At 36.7% G+C, this 26,192-nt stretch overlaps 1 protein-coding gene across 1 annotated transcript in view; it reads left to right on the forward strand.

Annotated features, from left to right (window-relative positions):
* The window catches only part of grk5l (G protein-coupled receptor kinase 5 like), an 821,722-nt gene that overhangs the window by 465,960 nt on the left and 329,570 nt on the right, over positions 1-26,192 (forward strand). The window lies entirely within an intron of this gene.

The following is a 26,192-nucleotide window of genomic DNA, read 5'->3' on the forward strand; positions in this document are numbered from 1 at the left end:
AGATGTACAAAACGTGTGTGGAGGTCAATATCTGTATTTGGGCCTTGAGTCTGAGCTTTTGAAAATATTTGCACAGTACCCAGAGAAAATCCTCCCCAGAGTAAATCCTGTCCTCCTTGATTTCAACATTGGTCGCCTGCCATTATTCAGGTCATCAAATGTCCAAATTTGGCCAATTTTTATGTCTGAATTTCTTGAAGAGCTCACTAGACTTCAGCATGATGAAATTTCATTTGAAGGTGAAGCCTTAAATGTTAAGATCAATGCTTAAATTTGTGATGCTCCAGCGAGAGCTTTTTTTAAAGTGCATAAAAAGGCACAATGCATACAATAGTTGCGGGCAATGCACCATTGAAGAGCAATACATAAAAAACAGAGTTGTGTTTAATCACCAACGACATGAGAAGATTTTGCCAAGGACAGGAATTCAGACATTTATCCTACCCTTTCCACCAAATTGGACTTTCTCCAGTGGCAGATTCAGACATGTCATGAATACAGTCATTTGTCTTAGACCAGGGGTGCTCAACCCTGTTCCTGGAGATCTACCTTCCTGCAGATTTCAGTTGCTAATCCATTTCAAACACACCTGCCTGTAATTATCAAGTGCTGTTCAGGTTCTAATTAATTGGTTCAGGTGTGTTTGAACAGGGTGAGGGCTGTGTTTTGCAGGAAGGTAGATCTCCAGGAACAGGATTGAGCAGCACTGTCTTGGACTATATGCCAGGGGTCACCAAACTTGTTCCTGGAGGGCCGGTGTCCTGGAAATTTTAGCTCCAACCCTAATCAAACACACCTGAACAAGCTAATCAAGGTCTTACTTGGTATACTTGAAACATCCAGGCAGGTGTGTTGAGGCAAGTTTATAGCTAAATCCTGCAGGGACACCAGCCCTCCGGGACCGAGATTGGTGACCCCTGCTATATGCATCTTGTTTGTTTAGGGGTGGTTAGACGCATGTATGTCTTCTTAAAACAGGGTCCTAGAAAGTGCAAAATTTCCCAAAGGCAAATTAGTGAAATTTCATCCAAATTGGAGTCTCTAAATGGAAAAAAATCCCACGGGAATTTGCCTGACAGCCGCAGTCCCTTTCTTTTCTGGAGAGATGAAAAGCAACTGAATTCCAGCAATTCCTTCTCTACACTGGACCAGTTGTTCTTCGTGGTGTATTGCCTGACAGCTTCTACTATTACTTAATGCTGATCGTCGCCATGTCCATCAGCTACTAAGCTCTACAGCCCTGTCTTTGCATTATACAATGAACATTCTCTTGTCTACTTAGCAGTAGAAGTAAATGAGATCTGTGCTTTTACATTTGAAAACCATCTTTAAAAAATCCAAGCTCTTTGCACAGCTTTCAAAGAGAATCGCTGAGATGGGGTAGACTTTTGTAGTTTTTTTTCCCAAAGTTATTAGATTATTATGTTTTTAAAAAAGAGCCTTAAAGCCTAGAAGATTTTTTTTTTTTTTTTTTTTTGGAATGTTGGTTTTAAAGATTGTGTGGAAAAAAATCTTGGTTGCTTCATTTTCGTTTCTGCATAAGTAATAAACATAGGGAGCTAAATTTAAAAAACTTCACAACATTTATGTTAGTAATTTTACATTAACTTAATGTATGCAGACTGATGAAAAATAAATAATAAATAAATCAGGTTTTAGATGTAATTTGACCCCCAAAGATGTTATATTTTATTTTGACTAAAACAATTAATCTGTGAGATTTATAATAAATCTTTTAATTGTATTTGTTAAATTTTATATTCATAAATGTAGATTGACTCTAAACCTTGTTTAAAGGTTTTTATTATTCTATTTCTTTTCTATTATCTATCTAGTTAGATATTTATTTATATTAAGACTCGATCCAGAATATTAATAGCAAGAAATGTCAAGATACAATTATAGTTGCAAAAGAGCTAAAGTTAATTGTTTGGTAAACTACTAATGGTGATAAATCTACTTTTCAAGCTGTTTGGACAGTCGTGTGTAGGTATAGTGTATAGACAGTCATATTGGGGTGATATAAACACACCCATTGCTTTTTTTTTTTTTTTTTTTCAGTTTAACAACATAAAAATGTTGGACCAGTTGGAACGGTTTTCAGATCGACCGCAGCTTGATGTAGAAGTGCGGTCTCCCTGCCCACCGAATTGATTGATAGGTTTGTATTAACATGTCCCGGTAGTAACGTGTATAATCATATCAACAAGAGAGGACGAGCGCAAACCAACTGGGAAAAAAAGGTCTGTTCAGTTTGCTAGAATTATCAATCATCATCAAATGTGATCAAGAGTGAATTTTACAAGTTTAAAATGTTTTAAATCAGTGCATGTGAGTAATGAATTACAGCAATTTACTTTAGCTTTACTTCACCACAGCCGCATGTCAGAACAATTATAAAAGAAGACGCTTCATCCCACTTGTGGATATTAAATCAGGTTTATTTCGTACATTAACATAACAGATTTCCATACAGCAGTGAAGAATAACCTGTATCCTGTCACATATGCGTGCAAAAAGAGTGCAAAGCTAACCGCGTGTGCTGTCTGTCTGTGTGTGTCTGCTGCACTGTGTATGTGTATCTGTTTGTGTGCGCGTGAAATTTGTAACGACATTGTGTGTGACTCATTAAGTTGACTCAATGCATCAAATACTAATTGGCAAAATTATTACTGTAGCATTCCTCTCAAACGCTACGTGAGATCTGCTTTCTTTATGTCTGTCTGTTGTCCAACGCAGCCGAGGGGGAGATTAAGGCCCTGTTTACATTGGCAGTTAAATGTGACCCAATTCCGATTTTTTGCTCATATGTGACACAGATCGGATCTGTTCGATGATCGTGTAAACACACAAAAAACACATGCATTCGGATATTCAGGGATCGGTTTCAGGCCTCCTTCATATGTGGAAATAAATCAGATATAAATATATATGTGACAATGTAACTGTCATGTAAACAGGCAGATCGGATTTATTGAGGCATTCCGTTTTATATGTTTTTAAACTTGCGACAATGTGGTGCTTCTTCGTGGTTTAATGACATACAGTAGAAGAAAGAGCATGCTGGAGACGCCAACGTTATAAACAACTACAGAGAAAACACGGAGGAGGAAAGTCAATCGCCACAATTTGCTCCCACCCTGAGACCTCTCTTGTACCCAGTGTGCCACTACTCGTACCCACAAATTCCTCTGAATGGTGGAGGACAACATATACCATAGGTGCAAGCTATGATGACGACCCTTTCCCACCTCCGCCTCAAAATCATAAAGTTGAGCGAACTTCGTGTTGTAACTTTTGCTTTTTGTCGATATTAATACACGCACTGCGGGCTACACATAGAACAACTTTATTCTCTCTAACACTGGTGCGCATACAGGCAAAGGCTACATCTTCAACTACACACACACACACACATCAGGGCTATACCATTAAATAAACTGCGTGGGGGTAAATCTGGACTGAACCATTCACTGCTTATACTACACTTCGCATATTTCGCAGAGCAAGTGTGGCCCAGATGCTTGAACTCGCCTTCATGCATGCGCGACCTCATAAATGGTATGGCAAGTGTAAACGCATAAATTGAATATGGGTCATAATTGAAACATGTAAACAGGCAGGCAAAAAAATCAAATTAAGGCAATAAATCGGAATTGGGCATGAAGGCCTGACAGTGTAAACGGGCCTGCTGAAAGGCACGTAGAAACAGTGGGCAGGGAGGACTAGCCTTAAAGGTGCAGTACAACAAAACTGCCTCCTGGTGCAAAAATGTAGAATCTTATAAAAGGTATAATAAAAAATCTGATGGGTGTTTTGAGCTGAAACGTTACAGACACATTCTAGAGACTCAAAAGACTCATTAAATCTGAAAAAGGGGAACCTAGGTGCCTTTTAAGTTTTATGCATTATGCATTAAGCATTATGCCAAGTCATCACAAATAAAGCAATGCATGGGAAACGGCTTTGGCGTGTTAGTTGCAGTTCAGTTTGCAACAAGCTAATGTTAACTAGATAAGTTATTTTAATCACTAACACAGCAGATTCATGGACAATTACAGTAATCAGCATTTTTGCCACAACTAATTTATGAATGAATCTGCATTAACTACATTGAAGAGAATCGCTTTATTTAAGGTGAATTTAACTGAGCCACAGCCGCACACCTGTGTGTGTGTTTAGAGTAGGTGAGATGAGCTGGGAACGCACGCAGTGGACAAAACCACTGTGAAGAAGGGGAGGGGGAACTCAACTGTTTCCAAATGCATTTTAAATGATAAATGTGGTTTTCTTTCTACTTAGACAATTATTAAGTGTGAGGGGGGGTCCACCCCAGGGATTTACACCTGTGGGTTATTGTGTATGGAACACAATGTGAATTTATCAACAAGGTAAGGACAAATCCGGTGGGGTTTTTTTTTTTTTTTTGTGTGGCACAAATTCACACCACTAAAACATATATTTTGATATTTAATGGTAAGTAAATATTGATTAAACAGTGCCCTGTTATTTCAGGAACAAGAGCATAACCCCCTACAGCAGATACAAGATTTCTACATTTCTGAAGGGAGCTGATCTTAAAATTATTTATAAAACTGTAATATAAATATTTGGTTAGCAATACTTTTCACATTTTGATACCAGCAGACAAGCTAATCTAGCGCAAATAAATGCATAAAATGGCTCTAAAATGTATTAATTAAACCACAATTGAAAACTTATGAGGGGATTGATTGTCAACGGTTTTTGCAAAGTAGGTGAATGTTAGACAAATCCATATTACTTTATCACCTCTATAAGGATAATGAGGAGAGAAAGCATGAACAAAATATGTGAAATTAATGACGAGGACCAATTTGAGTTTTGCATTGTTTATTTAGAATTAAACAACAAAAATCAGCCCTCCACCCTTGTTTATGATATAGATTCCATCCCCACCATATTGAAACACAACAGTTCTCCCAGCCTGTAACGCTGACTTAACACCCAACCCCACATCCTCCTCTTCCTTCTTCAATTTCTCTAAATCCTTCATGATCTTGTCCTCCTCATTCATCATGTCCCATTTTTTTATTTTACTTTTCCTGCTCCTCCGTCTCTTCTTATTTTACTTCTTTTTCTCAACCCTTTTCTCCTTTCTCAACCCTTTTCTCCTTCCTCTCCTTTAATGTCTTCTCTTTCTCAACCCTTTTCTCCTTTAATGTTTTCTCTTTCTTATCCTTTAATGTCTTCTCTCTCAACCCTTTTCTCTTTCTCTCCTTTAACGTCTTCTCTTTCTCAACCCCTTTCTCCTTTCTTTCCTTTAACGTCTTCGCTATCTCAACCCTTTTCTCTTTCTCTCCTTTAACGTCTTCTCTTTCTCAACCCCTTTCTCCTTTCTTTCCTTTAACGTCTTCGCTTTCTCAACCCTTTTCTCTTTCTCTCCTTTAACGTCTTCTCTCTCAACCCCTTTCTCCTTTCTTTCCTTTAACGTCTTCGCTCTCAACCCTTTTCTCTTTCTCTCCTTTAACGTCTTCTCTCTCAACCCCTTTCTCCTTTCTTTCCTTTAACGTCTTCGCTCTCAACCCTTTTCTCTTTCTCTCCTTTAACGTCTTCTCTTTCTTAATCCCTTTCTCTTTCCTCTCCTTTAACGTCTTCTCTTTCTCAACCCTTTTCTCTTTCTCTCCTTTAACGTCTTCTCTTTCTCAACCCCTTTCTCCTTTCTTTCCTTTAACGTCTTCGCTTTCTCAACCCTTTTCTCCTTCCTCTCTTTAATGTCTTCTCTTTCTCAACCCTTTTCTCCTTCCTCTCTTTAATGTCTTCTCTTTCTCAACCTTTTTTACCTTCCTCTCCTTTGTTGTCTTCTCTTTCTTTCCATAACTCTCCTGCCCCATTCACACGGGGCGTCAGCTTTAACGCTTTCCATTGACTTTGAATGGGTGACGTCAGACATTGCCAAACTGCATTGTGGATCCGTCAGCATCGCTCGCTGCAGAAGTTAAGAAATTCTAAACTTTTCAAGTGCCAGCGGAAGTGTTAGCCAATCAGATCACTTTATGCAAATATTCCAGCTCAGAGAGTAGCCAATTGCATCCATACAGTTTGATAGCGATAAACAGGAGAAATTTTAAAATGTAGGGAAAACTCATCATTGCGGTTGGAAATCACCCGGTCCTTTATGACCAACCGCTATATATATATATATATATATATATATATATATATATATATATATATATATATATATATATATATATATATATATATATATATATATATATATATATATACACCGGGATTCATACCGGAGAGACCGGGCTTGGAAGGAGGTGGCGGTTGGTGATTCTTGTGTGTATTGGACCCATTAGAACAAGTACCTTACATAGGATTTACCACAAAGGATATTGCTCCGGCAGCCAAATACACAGTTAAATATTAGGTGAAATGTAATATAGAAAATATTTAGATTTGAGTGGTTGGTGATTTTAACTATTTATTTTAAAACATAGACAGGGTTTTTACAATAATATTTTAAATATAATTTTAATTAATACTTAAACTAGTTTATAAATAATTGAGCAACACGTGTATATGAAGGGACTGCTTATTTCATTTCATTTCATTTTTTGCATGTCAGAGGACATATGCAAAACCTGCTTGAGGTCATCAAGAGACAGATTTAGAAAGGAGAAACGTAAAGAAAGGGAGATGAAGAGTAGACCAGGGTCTGTTGTCATACAGCCTTGGCGTTTTATGGCTATGATGGGCTTCCTAACCCCATTCATCACCAATCGTGATCACCCAGTACGTCTTCTATCCAGTCATCCCTCAGTTTAAAGCCAGTTAGACAGCCAGGTCGAGGAAGAGTCAGGCCATAAACTAGCAAGCCATGTCAAGCAGAGGAGATGAGACAGGGAATAAAGGTGACAGTCAGAGAGGCAGGCAGGCAGGCGCAGACGGAAACCATCTGCTTGTGCAGTGTTTTCACATGAACAAAAATACACATACATATATACACATGTGTGTATGATAGATGTATGTATGCATACACACACATACATTATATATATATATATATATATAAATATATTATATATATATATATATATATATATATATATATATATATATATATATATATATATATATATATATAAATATATATATATATATATATATATATATATATATATATATAAAATATATATATATATATATATATATATATATATATATATATAAATATATATATATATATATATATATAAATATATTATATATATATATATATATATATATATATATATATATATATATAWAWATATATATATATATATATATATATTATATATATATATATATATATATATATATATATATATATATTATATATATATATTATATATATATATATATATATAAATATATTATATATATATATATATATATATATATAAATATATTATATATATATATATATATATTATATATATATATATATATATATTATATATATATATTATATATATATATATATATAAATATATTATATATATATATATAAATATATTATATATATATATATATATATTATATATATATATATATATATATTATATATATATATATATATATATATATATATATATATATATATATATATATATATATATATATATATAGTCACAACATATCAGATTTAAAAAAAAAAAAAAAAATGAAAATGCGAAGCATGGTATAGGTTGTGACGCATAGCAATAGAATAAAACAGCGCAATATAATACATATAAGACATATTTGAAATGTACTCTTTTTAATTTATTTATAAAAGTATGGGTAGCTCTAAAGAGCTTTTGTGACTTTGAAAAGAGCCTTTGGTGTACTCTATGAACTCGGCTGCCATGGCACTGCACCCTCCTCGTTGAAATGTGCACAGTATGCATCCTGGAGTTGGATGGCTCTACAGTTGGCATTGTTGGAGTCCATCCTTGGTGCATCTCTCAGGAGCTGAAGGTGTGTTGACGGTGGGTTCAGCTCTGCGTGTGCGTAGCATCTGGTGGTAGGTCAAGCGTACCATCTCAGAGACCCTCCTAAACGCAGAATTCCAGAGTGTCCCACTGGTCCTGCCATGTCCACCAACATCCACAACACGAAAAGATAGTTGGCATCCACAGCGGCCAAGAGCACCAGTAAGTAGGTTGACTTGTAATTGAAAAAGAAGGACCCAGAATTCACAGGCGCTTGTTGGAGCACATGTTTCCCATCAATAGCACCAACACAATTAGGGAAGTTCCAGCGTGCGTTGAACTGGTCAGCGATGGTCCTCCAGTCATCCTTTTTGGAAACTGGCATGGTCTCCTCCACCAGAGCTATCCAGATTGCCCTGGCCACATCCCTCACAATGCCTGTGACAGTTGAGTGCCAACAGTTACTGAAGACGATTGTTTTAAACGAATCCCCAGTTGCCAAGTACCTGGTGAAAAAAAAGCAACAAATAAGATTACATTTTACAGATAACATAAAATAGATGCATATGAATTACTCCGCATTTCGTGACTCTGTGGTCCTTTAAGGTATACAAAAATCGCTTTTTACATGGTAGACTCTTAAAAAGAGTATTATCTTAATCATATTAAAAGCGTAATATTGCAGTCCATGTAAATGTACTCCGTTAAACTCGGATGATGTCACAAGCTGTTAAAGACTACCCATTCTGTACTGTTTCCACCTTAAACGCAACTTTTGTAAAGCGTCTGCTTCACGTTGCCGTGTCAGAATCCTTGTAAAATATAGCCATACTTTAGAATTTGATGAACGTGATCATGTGTGTTAAATCTGAAGGGAGTTGCTCTCTGGCTGCGCTGTCCTGTGCATGTTGTTTGTGTCTGTGTGCGCATTTTCTAGCAAAAAGAACAAATGCCTAAACATGTCCATTTCGCTGTCCGTATCCCTCAAAGTTGTTTAAATGTTTAGAGATGGTGAAACCAAAGTCCCTGTAAGAATTAGTCTTTAGTGTGACTCAACGCGTACCTGTGGGTGTCTTTGTTGTACTGCTTGATGCTTCTTACACCCTCGTTGCAGCACCAGTGGCAACAAAATTAGGCACCGAAATGCATATGCTGTATCAGTGATCCTGCTTGTGAGAGACTGTACTCACTCTCAGCTCACATCATTCAAAAGAAAAAGGGCCACATTGTCCCGATAATGTAAACAGACTAGACTGTCTTAGCAACTGGCTGAACGTAAAGAAGGACTAAGCAAAATTGTTCCTACTTTATAATGAATGTTCCCAACTATCAGCAATATAACTTTTCAGTGAGTGTAATTGTTTGTATTCAATACTTTAGTATTATAATTTTCCAATTTCCATGTTTGCAATGCCTGTATTTTTTTTTTTTTTTTTTTTTGCTAGCTAAATCTGACAATTCTCCTCCTGCTGGACTTCTACGTCCTCTCCCCGTTCCATCATGTCCATAGTCTATTATTGCGTTAGATTTTGTCACTGGGTTACCACCCTCCACCGTTAATACAGTTATTCTCACTGTGGTCGATCGCTTTTCTAAATCCACGCACTTCATTCCTCTCCCCAAACTGCTGTCAGCTAAAGAAACAGCCCAAATCGTATTCAATCACGCAATTAAGATCCACGGTTTACCTTCTGACATAGTTTCAAACCGCAGGCCTCAGTTCGCATCACAATTCTGGAAGGAATTCTGTCGGCAGATAGGGGCCATGGTTAGCTCTTCATCCGGTTTCCACCCCCAAACTATCGGGCAGGCTATCTACGCGTAACCTTTCTCTGCAGACTCCCTTGTAAACTCACTCAAAGAATTATAGGCCCCTTTTACATCTCCAAGATCATCAACCCTGTAGCTGTCCGCCTCCATTTACCCTGTTCGATGCAGCACGTTCATCCTGTTTTTCATGTTTCTTGCATTAAGCCTGTTATTCTCGCTTCCTCCAGACTTTCCCCCTCCTCCCAGCCCGCTCTTGTCAATGATGCCCCTATTTTTACTCTTAAGAAGATTCTTGCCTCACGTCCCTGTGGCAAGGGTTTTCAGTATCTTGTCGATTGGGAGGGATGCGGTCCGGAGGAGAGGAGTTGGGTGGCAGCCCGGGACATTTTGAACCGCTCGCTAATCAAGGACTTCTCGCGCGGGAGGGGTACTGTAACAAGTCAGGTTTGATCTAATTTGTGTTGTTAACTTCAGCTGTTTCTACTTTCAATCTGCGCTGGCGCGCCAACATTACTCACCTGTTTCCATTTGAGTCTATTTGTCTCTCCCAATATACCTGCCCCTTCTTGTTATTCTACATTTTATCCAGTCTAGTCCAGTAACTTTGATCAACTACCTATCGCTTTTGCTTACCTGTGATCTGTGCAGTCTCCTCGCTGCTGATTCCCAGCTCCTAACCTGCGCTCGCCAGCTACAGCCCACTCTCCGCTCCGAGGGAGCCGAAGCAGATCACCAGTTTCTCTCTCCAGTCTGCATTCTCCCACGGGTGGTCTAGGATCGGCAGCTGCCTTATTTCATCCTTTTCGCAAATAAAACCCCTGATTTTGAACTGAACTCTGTTTTCTGTCCGAGCCTGAAACGAACACTGCTTAAGACCGACACAATATATAGAATAGAACAAATACCTGGAGGTTCTTTCTACTAATTTGGCATTCTTAATACATTGCCTAGATTTCTTTATAAAATGTTGCCTCAGCTATCTAACAGACACACATTGACATTGCAGTTGAAGTTTGATGGCATTCCATTGCACAAGAGTTCAAATATGCTACTGTGGCCTATTTTAGGCTATTACAAGGCAAACATAGAAACCTGGTGGTTCATTCTGCTGTTGCATCTCTGGATAAATAAAGGGACTAAGCCGACAAGAAAATGAATAAATGAACAAAGAAACCTTTTCTAATAGCAATATTTGGTGGCATTTCCAAACCAAAAATATTGGCTGAGTATTTCAAAAGCTTAGTTGATGAAGTTAAGATCCTGTAGTCAGGCTCTATGTTCAGAGGAAAGGAACTACTTCTCAAAATTAGTTCTGTGGTTTGTGATGCACCTGCTCGTGCTTATGTTATGTTAAGGGTGTCAAGTCGCATACGGGTTATTCATCATGTGATAAATGTGTACAGTCTGGTGTCTACATACAAAAGCGCATGACTTTCCCTGAGACCAATGCAGCTCTAAGAACTAATGAAACATGTGAAAACACCCCCATCTATGGACACATCAGCAAATGAGGAAATTCCACTTCTCGAAAATCCTGAGCCCATGCATAATCACCTTGATGATCATGACTATGAGCAGCCAAGTTTAGAGAGCCTGCAAGTATCCTCAACCCCAGCAAGCAAAGAAAAAGGAAGAGGAAATATAGCTCACTGCTCAAAGAAAGGGAAAAGCTGAGGTCTGAACTTCATAAATTAAAAGGCAACTCCAAATAGCAAAACAAAATGCACAATACATGAAGAAGAAACTAACGTGCCAAAAGAACAAACCGAAAACTGTTAGGGAAAATAGCAAACTGAAAAAGAAAATGCAAACCTCAAGAGTAAGAAGACAGGAAGTGGTCAACTTTCTTTGAAGGGATGAGAATAGTTGCATGTTATCAGGTAGAAAAGACACAAGCTGCATCCTAAATCGCATACTTATGCACTATTCTACGCCATTTTATAGTATAAATAGTGTGTGTGTGTTCACACTGAAAACTACAAATATTAAGTGCACTTTAATTGCCTGGATGATGCACTCATTCAGCCGCTAAAATGAAGTGTGTAACAGGGTTCTTGCACCATTTTAAAAGTAAAATTTAATGCCTTTTAAGATCTTTTTAAGACCTCAACAAATAATTTTAGACCCAAAAATTATATTTCTTTGGAATATTCTACTCATTTTAATGTTTTTGTTAGATTAAAATAAATTGTGCCTAGTCACAGTATGGATAACCCGCAGTACCTGCCTTTTGGGTGTCTGGTGGTGAAATAAAACTGTCTGAACTAGAGCTGTAATCAGGCTATGAAAGGTAGGCCCAATAGAGCCCGAACCCGACAGGTACATTTTGATTGACAGCTTTTTAAAAGCCAGAACCAGTTTATAGCCCGACATTATACAAATGTGCACATGCACAGCTCTTTAGTCTTTTTTTCATTAATGAGTTGTTTATATGCGTTAACATTACTTATCCATAACACAGGCTACAGGCCAAGTTAGAAAAAAAAAGCCCTCTGTAACATCAACACTTTAAATAGGCCTGGGTACATACACTTAACGTTTAAATTGGCCAACACACCAATAAATATAAGTCTTTCTTAGCAAATGAATTAAAATAAATGATAAATGATGACGGATATTTGGCAATAACGAAATTAAGATAAAGGCTCAGTGGGATTTGTTTTGCCACTTCTCTTCACAATAAGGTGATGGTGAAGCTGAATAATAAAAGAATAATGCCAGCATTAGCCTGTATACTCTGCATACATTATGATTTTATTAATATTTAGTTATAATTTGAAATTCTTTACTCATCAAGATAAGGTGTTTTGTGGGGGAACATTATTGAATCCACTGTAAATGACTTTAGCGCAGTCCTGCGCTCACTGAACAGCACTGAACACCTTTTCTCTGCTGCTGCTACTGGCCGGGATACACTGCTGATCCGGCTAATTTAGCATGTTTTGGGTAGGATTGTTCGTTCATCTTCCACCAGTCAAGAACATTCATTTCATTTTTCATGACAGCGGTTTCAACCGAGTGGCCTCGTCATGTCGTCAGCTCGCTGGACACTGCTCCTTAGTGCTCTACCGTAATACGCAGTGTATGAGCGACTGCCAAAATACCTTGATATACCAGCGACTGTTCGAATAAAACAGGCAGCTGGCCTGACCGCTGACATAATTAGCTTATTTTGACATCTCTGTCATCATTTGATTCACCTTTGCAGGGATGGATTTCAATGTTGTAAAAAAAAATTTGATGACTTCCTCGCGCTAATCGAAATGCATCACATGACTGTTCATTTACTGCACAAGCCCAAGCCCGGCACGACCCAGTCTAAAATGATAGAAATAAAGTCCGAACCCAACAAAGATCTTCAGCTCTAGTCTAAACTAGTAACATTGTTAGGTCGAGCTGCAAACAATGCAGGGATTAACCTGGACCCGCTATGACTAGCTGCTGCAACTTCCAGCTGCTGCTTTCCTCCTTTAATGTGATACTCGATGACTTTGAGCCCCATGGTCCCTAACGAAAAGGTCTTTTTGCAGAATTTACACATTCCCTCTTTGCCACGTTGTTAAATTTACATTCTCCAATCTTTGCATTTTGAACCTCACATCAACAACTGCGTAATGACAGGTCTGTACTCTGTACCCGACCTACCGTAATAAACTAATAAATCACGGAGATTGTCATTTCTTTCCTGTTTCCCATACTGAATTAATCATGTATTAGATGTTTTATGGTGGACCACTGTGCTTCCCTATCGTCATTAAGCAGACCGGCTGAAAATTTAATACCTACAGCCACTTTACGGTAAAATTTAAGACAAATTAAGACCTAAATTTCCCGGATTTTAATTTAAGACTTTAAGGACCCGCGGGAACCCTGTAAACATTTTTCCGTCATTTACAGCTGGAGTAACACAGTAAGTGTTAGTTGTAGCCTGGACAATGGCTAAGGTGTAATTTGTTAGAAGAATTAAAGACGAATTCCTACAGCTGCAGGACTGGAAATTCACACTGTGCAGAATAAACAGGCACAGAGAAATAATACCGTTAGAGCTCTCCACAATTTGCCCCGCCACTATTAAGACCTGCCAGGAGCTAAGGCAATCACGATCAACTATATACATATGACCAAAGGTATGAATATTTAGCCATTTCTCTTTTAAATAAACAGATGGACAGTTACTTCACGACACAACAAACAGATTTGAATGTATGCTGTTTGCTTATGTTGTGCACAATGTGATGTAATTAAATGCTGAGGAAAATTTACTAGAAGCTGACAATGTAAATTTTTCAATTGCTATGTTTTAACATTCTGATGAAATTATTGTATTAATGACATGTGAGAATGTTTCTGCCTTCAACATGATGTTTTTTGCAGGTTTTGGAGCCAGCTGATGTTGAAGATTTACCTGATGATGACGACAATGTAAATGTTTTAAGTGTTACATCTTAAGACTCTGAAAGAACCAATGTATGACTTACATGTGAGTTTTTCATAACACAAATGAGTGATTCCAAAAATCAGCATTTTGTGCTTTTTTAGATTGCAGAGGTTACTGTGGATGACAATGAACTGCCAAATAACAATGTAAAATATACATTTTCAATTTTAACATACTACATGGAATATGCATGTCAGTTTTTCAGAGGTCACTTTATATATATATATATATATATATATATATATATATATATATATATATATATATATATATTTGATATATATATACATACATATTGGCGGTGATGGAAGTTATCAATTTATGAAATCCGATGTAAACAGGTGTTTTAACTCAGAGTAATAATTATGACGTTAATTTTTTTACAGACCAAATTGTAAAAATTCTACATAGCAATGACCAGTTAGCAGCTAACGAAACTGTCGAGATTGAAGCTGATGTAATGAACAGATTAGGAGGCGGTCGACCTCGTCGTAAACTTACTGATTTGGCATTTGATCAGGTAATCAAAAGAAAAAAGACAAAGCTTATTTATACCAACAAACTATGGTTCTCTATATGTCTAGCACATTTTCTAGATCCTCAATTACCAGAGTGTAAATTAGAAAACAGTGCAACGATCATACACAAAGGCTGGTCTTGCTATCCAAGACGAAGTAGGCCTTCACAACATTGCTATATTTGAACAACTGTTATAAAAAAATTGTTGTTTCTTTTATAGGTCAAGCACAGGGGTTACAAACCTACATAACACAGAGCCAAACCTTAAAACATTGTTCCTTTATTCACAAGACAATCATTACTACATGATTCTCAATTTGATTTCTTTCATAGGCTCCGGCTATGTGTGTGAATTCTGCTATAAAGGCTTCTCATACCTTAGACATCACCAATGCGATCACGTCTGTAACGTCCAGTTCGACAGTGAATGCTGCAAGCACCCTAAAAAAAAACATCCATCACCTGGATTGTTTGCGTTATTGCAAATTGGATTACTGCTTTGATGCTCACAAGAAACCGGTGCTTAAGAGAAAAAGTGTCTTGCGACGTTATAAAATACTGCAAGGATTGTGGTGGATGTTACGAAAAGTATAAGTGTCAGCACGAATGTGCCCTGATCCATTGTGCAGCATGTCGTTAAGAACTTGACACAGGGATACATAAATGTTTTATCAACCCTGAAAAAAAAAATCAAAATAACTCAGAAAAAAAATATTTTTTTCGATTTTGAGAACAGTTATGAAAAGGGGAGACACGTGGCTAATTTTGGCTGCGCGATAACATTTCTCAGTGCAGGATTTGGAGCTGGAGAAACTGACTCTGTGGAAAAAATTATTACACATTTCAGAAAACCCAAATACAAAAGCTACTGCTTCATAGCTCATAACACTTCCAGTTGTCTCATTTCTAATTCTTGAATATTACTGCAAAGCCGGTCTTAAAATGGACCATGCAAGTATGTAAATTAATATTTATGGTCGATGACGTGTTTGAACACAGTTACATCAATAGCATATCAGTCATTCCAATGGCTCCAATCGAAGATGCCAGCTGCATTAAATCTCACCATGACAGAAAAAGGCTACTTTCCACATCATTTCAAAAGAAAAGAAAATGAGAACTATATCGGTCTAATCCCAGACAAAAAGTTCGTTGCGTGTACACTACTGCTTCACACTATGTGTTTAACTTTAAAGGAGCAGTTGTACCACTATGGTGAAAACGATGTTATCTTGCTCCTCAAAGCGTGTATGAAATAGAGAATTGTTTATAGAGTATACTCAAATAGATCCATTCAGTTTCACGACTCTTGCAAGTTGTTGTATGGGTGTTTTCAAAACTCATGATCTCAAAGAGGGCACTGTGGCTCTAACCAATAATAATTCGTACATTCACCAAAATAAGAAAAGACTTTCAAGCATATCAATAGAAGGGTTGGAGTATGTAAAAAAAAAAAGCTCTGAAACATGATGAAATGCAAATCGGTAAATTTTTCTTAAACAGTTATTATTAACACGCCAGGTCTAGGTATGCTCTTGAATTTAATGGTTGTTTCCACCATGGTCATCATTGCTGTTATGACACCCACAACCTAAACTGACTGTCGGCGATCCCGTACGGTGTTCTCAGAACTCGGTCTGACAAAAAGGTCGAAATTCTACAAAGTGTTTATGGTATGAAAGTAGAGGTTATCTGGTAGTGTGAATGGGCTAAGATCAAGCAGACATAGGCTTCAGTGATGAAATTTGAGCATTTATTCAGCTCCGGAGAGACTGAAACCGAGATGCTCTTTTTGGTGGTCGCACAAATGCTTATAAGTTGTATCTGAATATGGCTGATGACGAGAAAATTAGTCAACTTGATTTTACCTCTTTATACCCGTTCTATCAAATCAATAAAGTTACCCGATAGGACACCCGGAAATGATTCTTAATGATTTAATTAAAATTACTACATCCAGTACTCCCCTACAGATGTGGCGGTAAACTCATGTTTCCCTTATGTCGAACATGCGCACATGTAGAAAACCAGACATCAAGCTGTGATCACACGGATGATGAGGGGGCTCTTTCTGGGTGCTGGGTCAGTATTGAACTTTAAAAAGTGATCAAGAAAGGTTATGTAGTAGTCGACAAAGTTTGGCATTTTTCTTAAAGGACGGAGAAGTTGTTTAGCAAATACTTTAAAATGTTTTTTGAGTTTCAAACAACAACAAGCATCTGGTTACACTTCAAACGTCTAGCGTTATTTTTGGATCTAAAGACGGCGACTGGATGCCGCCTCTCAGTGATCATTTGGGAGAGCTGACGGATGAAATGGGTGAAGGCGATTATATTACAGAGTTTTGTTCCAGCAGGTCCCAAGTCATACGGGTACCGCCGATAAGGTTTGCATGAAAGCTAAGGGTATAACTCTGAATTCTAAAGCAATAAGATTAGACACATTGATGGTATCGTTGAAGGGTATGTGACATCCGTTGATGACACTCAATACATTTTAGCACAGGCTGACAACATTGTCAGGAATAAAAAAATAAATAAATAATAAAAAAAAAAAAACTCACGCTGCACAACAAATCATTGGTTAAAAAGTTCAAGGTGGTGTATAACAAAATGCAGACTTTTACCCGATTACACGACACTGCTTTATGGCTTTTAAAATGTACAGAGGAATGCGTGAAGCAGCTGATTTTGATTTCAGGCTTTAACATCCGTTTTCCTGCGTTATAAGCAGACCATCCAATTCTGGAAAGTCCTTGGGTGAAAATGCTGTAAATACGGCTTCAAAAAAATTTATGGTATTTTTTGTATGACTGTTGGCAACCTTTGTATGATGAATTTCTTAAATTGCATGACATTAAATTTATTGAAGGTATACATCAGAGTCTGAATGATGATCATTTACTACCATGTGATAAAACAAACTTGATTATCGATGATATGATAAAAGAAGCTTGTGGAAATTCCGAGATTGCAATACATCCACCATCGTAATCTCTGCAATTCTTATCGTGCAAAATTTGTTTGTTCAAGGCAAATCCAGCAGAACCATCAGTTTAAGCACAAATGGTTTAATTTTGTTTAAAAACCCACGTGATGCATATCAAGTAGTGGTGTTGGGTCGTCAGGTGTATCCTGGTAACACAAGACATTTTATGGAATGTTATCAAGTTGCCGTCAAGAGTCAATTATCTCTTGATAGACTATAAAGATAAAATTTCAGAATAATTTAATCTCAGAACAGGATCGTCTCTTCACCCATGTAAACTTTTTTTTTTTTTACAGAACAGTGGTAAAGTTTAAAAAAAAAAAAAAAAAAAAAACATTTAACCTAGCCAGTAGCGTTGAAACTGTCATTTTGTTCCAAGCCTGAAGAAAATTATGGGGAGTGTTTTTACAAATTGTTAGGTGTTTTGCAGTGAAACTTGGGCCTGATTCTTGGCAGATAGCTCAAAATCATGTAAATAGCATCTTAAAACAGTAAACATCACCTAGAGCCTAAATTTGAGTTTGTGCAGGAAATATAGTTAAATAAACAATCATCTATCCCAAAGGGAAATTCATATGCCACAGCAGAGCTCTCCATACAAGATATATAAAAGTTCCCCACACACACCTAATAATCATTACAATTCAGCATAATTTATCTAGTTTTATTTTGGTTATACAATCTGATGACTGTTTTTAGAAATCACTTGTCTTTTTCTGTAATACTGGTGTTGAATTAATCTTGCACTAAAAGAACAAACGCACAAACCCTTGGACTGTATCAAAAATTGGACGATTATTGCAGTTCATCATACTAACAAATTTGTCCATCATTCGTTCTTGTGCAATCTCTTCTATAGGGTGTAGTACACCGCACAACAAAACTTGCCCTTTTCATAAGCATATTCACTTTGTTTTTCTCCTTCACCACCTCCCCTCCTTCCCCAGCAGGTTACAGTGTACAGAAACACAGAAGACACAACAGAGAAGAAGAAGAAAAAAAAAGTTTTTACGGGACCTCCGTAATCTTAATAAATGAACACGTTTTATACACCGGAATTGTTTTTTCAGGCTAATCCAACCTTTATTCAGATATACACCCAGGTACCTAGATTGACAACAAGTAATAGCAGTGATTTATACAGGAGTTAGCAGAACCAAAAATAGATTCTTTTCTCCTATTGATATTTATTTTTATGACAATTCGTTTCACAACAGTCAGCAAAAATGTTTAATTGTTGCATTAAATTTTGTGCTCTATGGTTAAACCACAATAGACTTTCTTACTGAAAAAAAAAATAAAATAAATAAACCATCCTTCAACTCGGCAACAAAAGGGGAAAAAGGCTGCGACTCTTGTACATTGCTCTTAAAATAATTTTTCTTTGTGTCATAAATGTAATTTTAATTTTTTAACCAATGTTACGTTCCTACAAAAGTCTAGGGGTAAAACAAAATAAATAGAAAAAACAAATGAAGAGGTCAGAGTACTGCCTCCAGAATCAGATTACATATTCTTAGTTAATTTTGTGATCACGATCAGGCAGTCATTGGTTTATTTTGTTATCAGAAGAAATGCATCTTAAATTATAAAGACCATAATACAAAACAAAAAATATATACACCACAGAATATGGTGGTCCAAAACAAACAAAACAATCCAATAACTAATTTAATTTAAAGACAAACTAACTTCACTAACAAAATAAACATTCCCCCCAAACAAAGAAAACTATAGCTTTCTTCCCTTTATCCTTGCCTACCCACCCAAACAGTTGAAAAAAAAATGTAAACAAAAAAAGGACACCCCACACCTTACTCTTATCATTATAAATTAATTTACACTATAAAAGTAAAAAAAAAAAACAAAAAGTAGCACACAAGTCCTAGGGCTTGCACAACTTAAGTGCGATGTGACATCTCCCCTCTCTCTTGACTTCTGTTTGGCTGCAGGTAGTCTATATAGCTCAGGAAATTAGCTGCACAGATTGGAATCAGGTGGAAGCAATCTGCAAACAAAAGAAATCATGAAACAGAAAAAAAAAGAACGCTGCAATAGAGAAACTAAAATAAACAAAATCACGGTACGTAACACAAATATAATGCATGCCATTCAAACACACACAAATATGATCTATGAGGGGGATGTGTTAAAGAAAATTGGGGATTAAAGTCAAAAACCTGACATCAATGAGCCAAACTAAACGTCCATGCTTTAAATTGGTTCCAAAGGAAGTTCTAAGTAATGGGTGCTTTCACACCTAGACTTTTGTTTCGGAACCTGTCTCGTTTGCCCAGTTAGTGGGGTTCGTTTGGCATATGTGAATCCACCAATCGTTCTCGGATCTGCACCAAAACAATTGTTCCGAGATTGCTTGAATGAGGTGGTCTCGGCTCGATTGAAACAAACTCTGAAGCGGATTGATTGTAGGGAGAAAGTGATACGATCTGAGTCCGGTTATATCACAGTGTTTTATGGATATGTAATAGGCATACGGCTATATGAATAGAGAATTATGAGTAGGGCGGGAGGTCATTTCCCGGAAGTCTCCCAGAAGTTTAGGGAGTCTCCCACAAATGCACAGACTCCCGGATGCCTGCAAACAAGTGATAATCTACCGGAAACCGTGCGTCTCCCTCCCAGTCCACAAATATGCACTCTTCTCACCCCTCCCCACCACATCTTTCCTCATTCTTCAGACACGTCACACGCACCTTGTCAAACACCACCAAACCACCACCCCCCTGACAGCTGAGCGGAACTCTGCAAAATAAACTGTGAAACTCTGACCAATGTGAGGAGAGTTTACTCGCACGTGACTCGTGTTAGCTCTTTTGGTCCGTTTAGAAACTTTGCCATGTGAAAGCGAACAGCACCAAGAGTAAAGAGCAACAATGTAACACTTTTTTAATCCCTGTTTCAGAGCAAATTAATCGATTCACAGGTGTGAAAGCACCCTAAGCAACAGATTATTTTTAGTAACTACTAATTTTTTAAATGGCATTCAATTGTAACATTTAAGTTTTTCCTAACGCTGACATTGGTTGGGTAATGAAGCGTGAGGACTCGGTTATGATTTAGTTTAGCTTGCACGTGTGGGCATAGTTTGATGTCTACCTAAAACTTTAAACATTTATATTATTTAAAATAAAACGGAAAAAAATAAGGAGATTTATATATAATTTAAACCACTTGTTTGGTGCTCAATGTAAACAGTATCGTTTATTATACAACGCAGGTCGTGTTTATGATCATTAATATTAACAACTAATTTTAATAACATATCAATAACTCCTCTCGCTTTAGACTTTACCTTTCAGAGCCTGTTCTTGTCCTAAGGTGTTTGATTTATTTCTTTTTAAATGATAGGGACAATATTCACTGACAAAATGTTCCTCTTGTACCACCAACAAATTACGCCTCTGTACCCAAGTAGCCTACATTAGATAATTAACATTTAATGTAAAAAGTAAGAAATAACCAAGACCAAAGTATTATGCTAAAATATCCGTACAAACGTAAGTGTTTATTGTTTAACTTTCATTGATAAAACAACACAAAACATCCTATAAATAATGTAGTTAAATTTTAAATAACTTTAACTGCTTGAAACAGTATAATTACAATTTAACGTTTGATTTTAAGAACTTCACAAATAGCCTAAAATGACACTTTACTAATCAATATTAATATAAATAGTAACTTATAATAATTAGAAGTAGAACAAAAATATTAACCTATTAGGCTTATAAGTCAGATGTTGTTAATAAGTCAGATGTTGAAAAAAACAGCATCTCTCCGTCTTTTGTTTGCTATTCATGTTTTAAATTCTTTACCAGAAAAACTAACAAGTTGGCTTTGTTCGGTTTAAGCAGAGATCTAATTGGGATTACAATGTTTCCAGCAGCACTGAATACACGTTCAGACGGCGTGCCTGTAGCGCAAATGCAGATACTTTTTCGCAACTGTGGCAAAGAGAGGGTATCTTGCTCCACCGCCCGCATTTCTCGGAAAGCTGGTTTCTCTACGCTGTGGAACAGCTCCGCATGTCATGGGTGGCTGGGTGACATAAGATTCGATGTGCTTGTCTTTTTAACACTTTTATTTTTTAAACAAGCACTACAAATAGCTTCATCCAAATTATAGTTCGCCTTTCTCATTCGCCACGAATCCAAAATGTTCCAAGATTGGCGAAGTAATAAAGGTTTTCCAACAAGATTCATGGCTGAACCTGAACTTGCTGTTTTATGTCTAATGTTATATTCATAAATGTAGTCTTTGGTACCATAATGAAAAAATTGTGACAAAAAAAAAGAAGCACGGTGCTCTTTTGTATGTCACTAAATGACTGAATCAGCTGGTCTGTTGTGTGCGAGTCGTGTTGCTGTTGATGTTATAGTTGTAATTTTAATAATATTGGGATATTCAAGATCTGTAAAGTAATACAGTTTAAATAAGTAGTAATAGGAAGAAAAGTTTGCCATAGTCGCCTTAAAAACCCAAACCCTGCTGTCACCTCAACAGAAACCCTGCAGTGCTTTCATTTGATTGAAGAATGAAAAAGACGCCACTGAGGTAACACGTTTTTTCAGCTTGAGCACACAGAGCGCAGCGGCAAAACGCGAGGCGCGCAGTGTGCATAAACACAGCGTGAAACACTCGCTGCCCCTTATGCTGCCAAACTTTAAAAAGCATCCCTAATTAAACCGCAGCTGCAATTCAGATAAATGCCAAACACTAATGAAAGATTATCGCTAACGTTATTGGAGAGACATTCACACTTATAGGCACACGCAGGCTAAACACATAAGAATTAAGACACAAACAACTATCATGTAATACACAGGGTTTTTGCAGATTTCATAATGTCAAATCTAAGACTTTTAAGACCATTAAGTATTAAATTTATACCTAATATCAAAAACATGCATACAAAGAGAAAATGCAAAATTAGTGGTAAAATAAATGTATTAAACTTGAACAGTACTAAAGACAGGTTAGATCAGGGATAGGCAAACTTGATCCTCGAGGGCCGGTGTCCCTGCAGAGTTTTGTTTTAACACTAGTCAAACACACCTAAACAAACTAATCAGTGTTTTCAAGATCACTTGAACTCTATAGTGAGGTTTGTTTGAATAGGGTTGAAGCTAAACTATGCAGGACACTGGCCCTCCAGGATCAAGTTTGCCCACACCTGGGTTAGATGCACCGCTAAACTACATAAAAAACAAACATCTTAATACTGATTTACACTTTTGCCTGGTGCCACATCGCTCTAATCATAAAACGGACGAGGTTTTTATACTTGACGCGTTTGCCATAGAGGCAAATTTTCTAACTCAAATATGCACTGCTCAAGGACAAATTTTCTTGTGCGCAATCAGTACACTGCTCGCTCAGTGAGATTATAAGCAAACTCACAATGTGCGTCTTGTGTTCTTTATCCTTTTTGAAATTATTTATATTGGTGCACTATTTATTAATAATAACCAAAATACTAAAATAGACTTACATATTAGATTTTTAATTTAATAAATCATAACATTTTATATGTTATATGATGAGATATTTAAAGTTAACACTTAAAGATACAGAAAATAGTTTTATTTAAAAAACATTTAATAAACATCCAAAAGGTGCACTAAACTAATCGAATAAAAAAAAACATTTAAATATAACTAATGCAAGGAGATATATAACTGTGATAGAAAATAGAGGACAACTTGATGAGGTATTATAGCCTACTGCACTATTCACTGTTCAAATAAAATCTCACAATCTCATTTTATAATGGCAAATAAAATAAACTAGTGTTTGCTGTCTTCCACATTGCTGATGAGATTGTGGAGAACATTTTCCCTGTCATCGTTTTCATTTTGAGGAGAAGCTAATCCACAGGGAACATATATATTGGCATGTACAGTGTTTCGAACATAGGCAGTATACCTAACACTCAAAAACACTAGTATTTATTATAGAATTTACCTTAACTTTTTTTTTGTGTATATTGTTAATAAACAGTGTAGCAATATATAAACCACATCAACATTCTTAGAATAACAAATATAACTGAAGGATCTCTGGAGAGCAAAAGCACGAAAGGAAGAAGAAACGCAAGACACAAAAATTGTGAGTCTCTTTTTACATGCTGTCACATGATGAACGAACTAGTCAAAAACCAGATGACTCGAAAGGTGAACTAATGGCTCCTTTCGGTTCAGACTGTGCTTTGTTTAAGCTTATATGGGTCTGTCTGTGTGACATAGATGAACCACTCAAATTTGAAGACCTGTCAGAAGAGTTGAGCTCACATATTCATAGACAAAAGACTAGGTAAACAAACTTATTTTCTTTTTCTTATAGCAGTCAAGTTATGACTTGTTTGTATTGTGATTAACGTCTGGGCTAGTTGTGGATGTGCTTGGAAGCAACCTGTATCATGTTATTAATATTTTGTCAAATTGATGGAAATGACTTGAAAAAAAGATTCGTTCATCTCAATAAACGAGACTCAAAGGTCCGAGTCAGTAATATGATCTGAACTTCCATCACTAGTAAGCTAAGAGATTCACTCTCGTATTATATGAATGCGCTCTCAACCTATAAAACTACGCTTACGACATGTCAGTAAAAAAAAAAAAAAACCCATACTCTGCCTGCCCAAATCATGTCGCGCGCACTTAAAGAGAACTTCTGCAAACACAGCGATGATGTCACATTTGCCTCGAGAACTGAGTTTAAAAACAAAAATTGTGTGATGACCTCATTTGTAGTTGTAATACAGCAAATTACAACTGGACTACTAAAATAAAGAACTACAACACCACAAAAACCTAGCAACAACAACAAAAAAGAATTTAAATGAGCATTGTATGAAGCATTACATAAACATCGGAATCAGACGTTCAAAAATATTTAAGACCTAGAATTTTTTTAAAATTTATGACTTTTTAAGGCCTTAAATTTAGATTTAGAAATGTTTAACTTTTTAAGACCCCACAGAAACCCTAAATACAGGCAATGACTTAAGTTTAAACAATTTAATTAATTAGATAAATAAAGCAAAAAGTCAGAGAACAGCAACACAGGCAGTCTGCGTCAGCTGGGCACACACACCCACACCCTCTTCCCCCCCATTTTTATCATCGTCTCTCTTCAGCTTCACCCGGGGGCAATTCAGCAGTGTTGCCAATTTAGCAACTTAGTTGCAAGATTTAGAAACTTTTCATACTGCCATAGCAATTTTTTTTTTCAAAAAGCAACTAGTATCAAATTTAGTAATTTGTAACATTCATTCGGCAACTTTTAGCAATTTTAAAAAGTGACTTTAAAGAGCAGTGGCTGCAGGCTTCACTCGTTAAGAGTGCGGGGGTGGGGCTACATAAGGTTTAAATAGCCAGGCAGAGCTGCAGCAGCAAAATTTGTTGGCTGAGTGCAACAGCAGTAGCACACCTTTTTAATTGAATTAATCAAGAGTAACCACAGTTAAAATTTAGTTACTGTAGTTGCTCATTAATTTTGAACTTAACATGTCTCAATCAAAATTGTACAGCCAAAGATACAGAAAAGAGTGGGAGTCTGAACCTGATTTTAAAGGATGGCTGAAGCCAGTCCCTGGGGATGACTGCAGAGCATACTGTGCATACTGCAAATCAGATATGCTTGCAAAAATGTATGAGATTAGAAAACATTATACTATAGCAAAGCTTAAAAATAAATCAAAACCATTTAACCCTGCAAAGCAGTCTACATTACCTCAGCGAGTTAGGAAAGTGGATAACTGAAAAAGTGCAGAAGGCACTATGGCAATGGCCATTGCGGAACATTGTTCACTGGTAGCACGTTATCATTTAGGTATGGCTTGTAAAGCTGCCTTTTCAGATTTTGTGGCAGCAACAAACTTCCACATGCATCACACTAAATGCACAGAAATGAATAAGGGGGTATTGGCTCATTACTTTCTGAAAATGATAACATCAGATGTCGGGGATGAAAAACTCAGTCTGCTTTCGTATGAGTTGACTGTTGTCAGTGTCTCAAAATACCTGGGTGTGGTGATTTTTGGTATTTTAGTGGTAAAAAAGAACACTTGTGTCCAAATTTCTTGGGCTGGTTGAAGGCAGGTGATGCCAAATCAATAGTGAAGGCAATAGTTCGAGTTTCTCAAAAAGTGTCATCTTAAAAACAGAGTTTTTAGGGTATTGGTACTGATAATGCCTATGTGAGTCCACAAGATTTTAAAAGAGGAATGTTCTTTGTCCAATTTGATACTCATTCGCTGTGTGTGCCATTCTTTACAATTGTCTGTCAGTGCAGCATTCAAAGAAACCATCCCAAGATGTGTTGAATACCTAATCAGGGAAACATACAACTGGTTTTCGATTTACCCATAACAATAAGAGACATAAAAAGCAGTGTATGCCACAATTAACTGTGGTCAGAAACCCCTGCAGATCACCAATATGAGTGCCACTATCGATTGAGCCTGCAGTAACTCTTATATAGGACCAATGGGAAGAACTTAAACTCCA

This window comes from Danio rerio, chromosome 8 (genome assembly GCF_049306965.1).
Source record: "Danio rerio strain Tuebingen ecotype United States chromosome 8, GRCz12tu, whole genome shotgun sequence".
Taxonomy (NCBI): domain Eukaryota; kingdom Metazoa; phylum Chordata; class Actinopteri; order Cypriniformes; family Danionidae; genus Danio; species Danio rerio.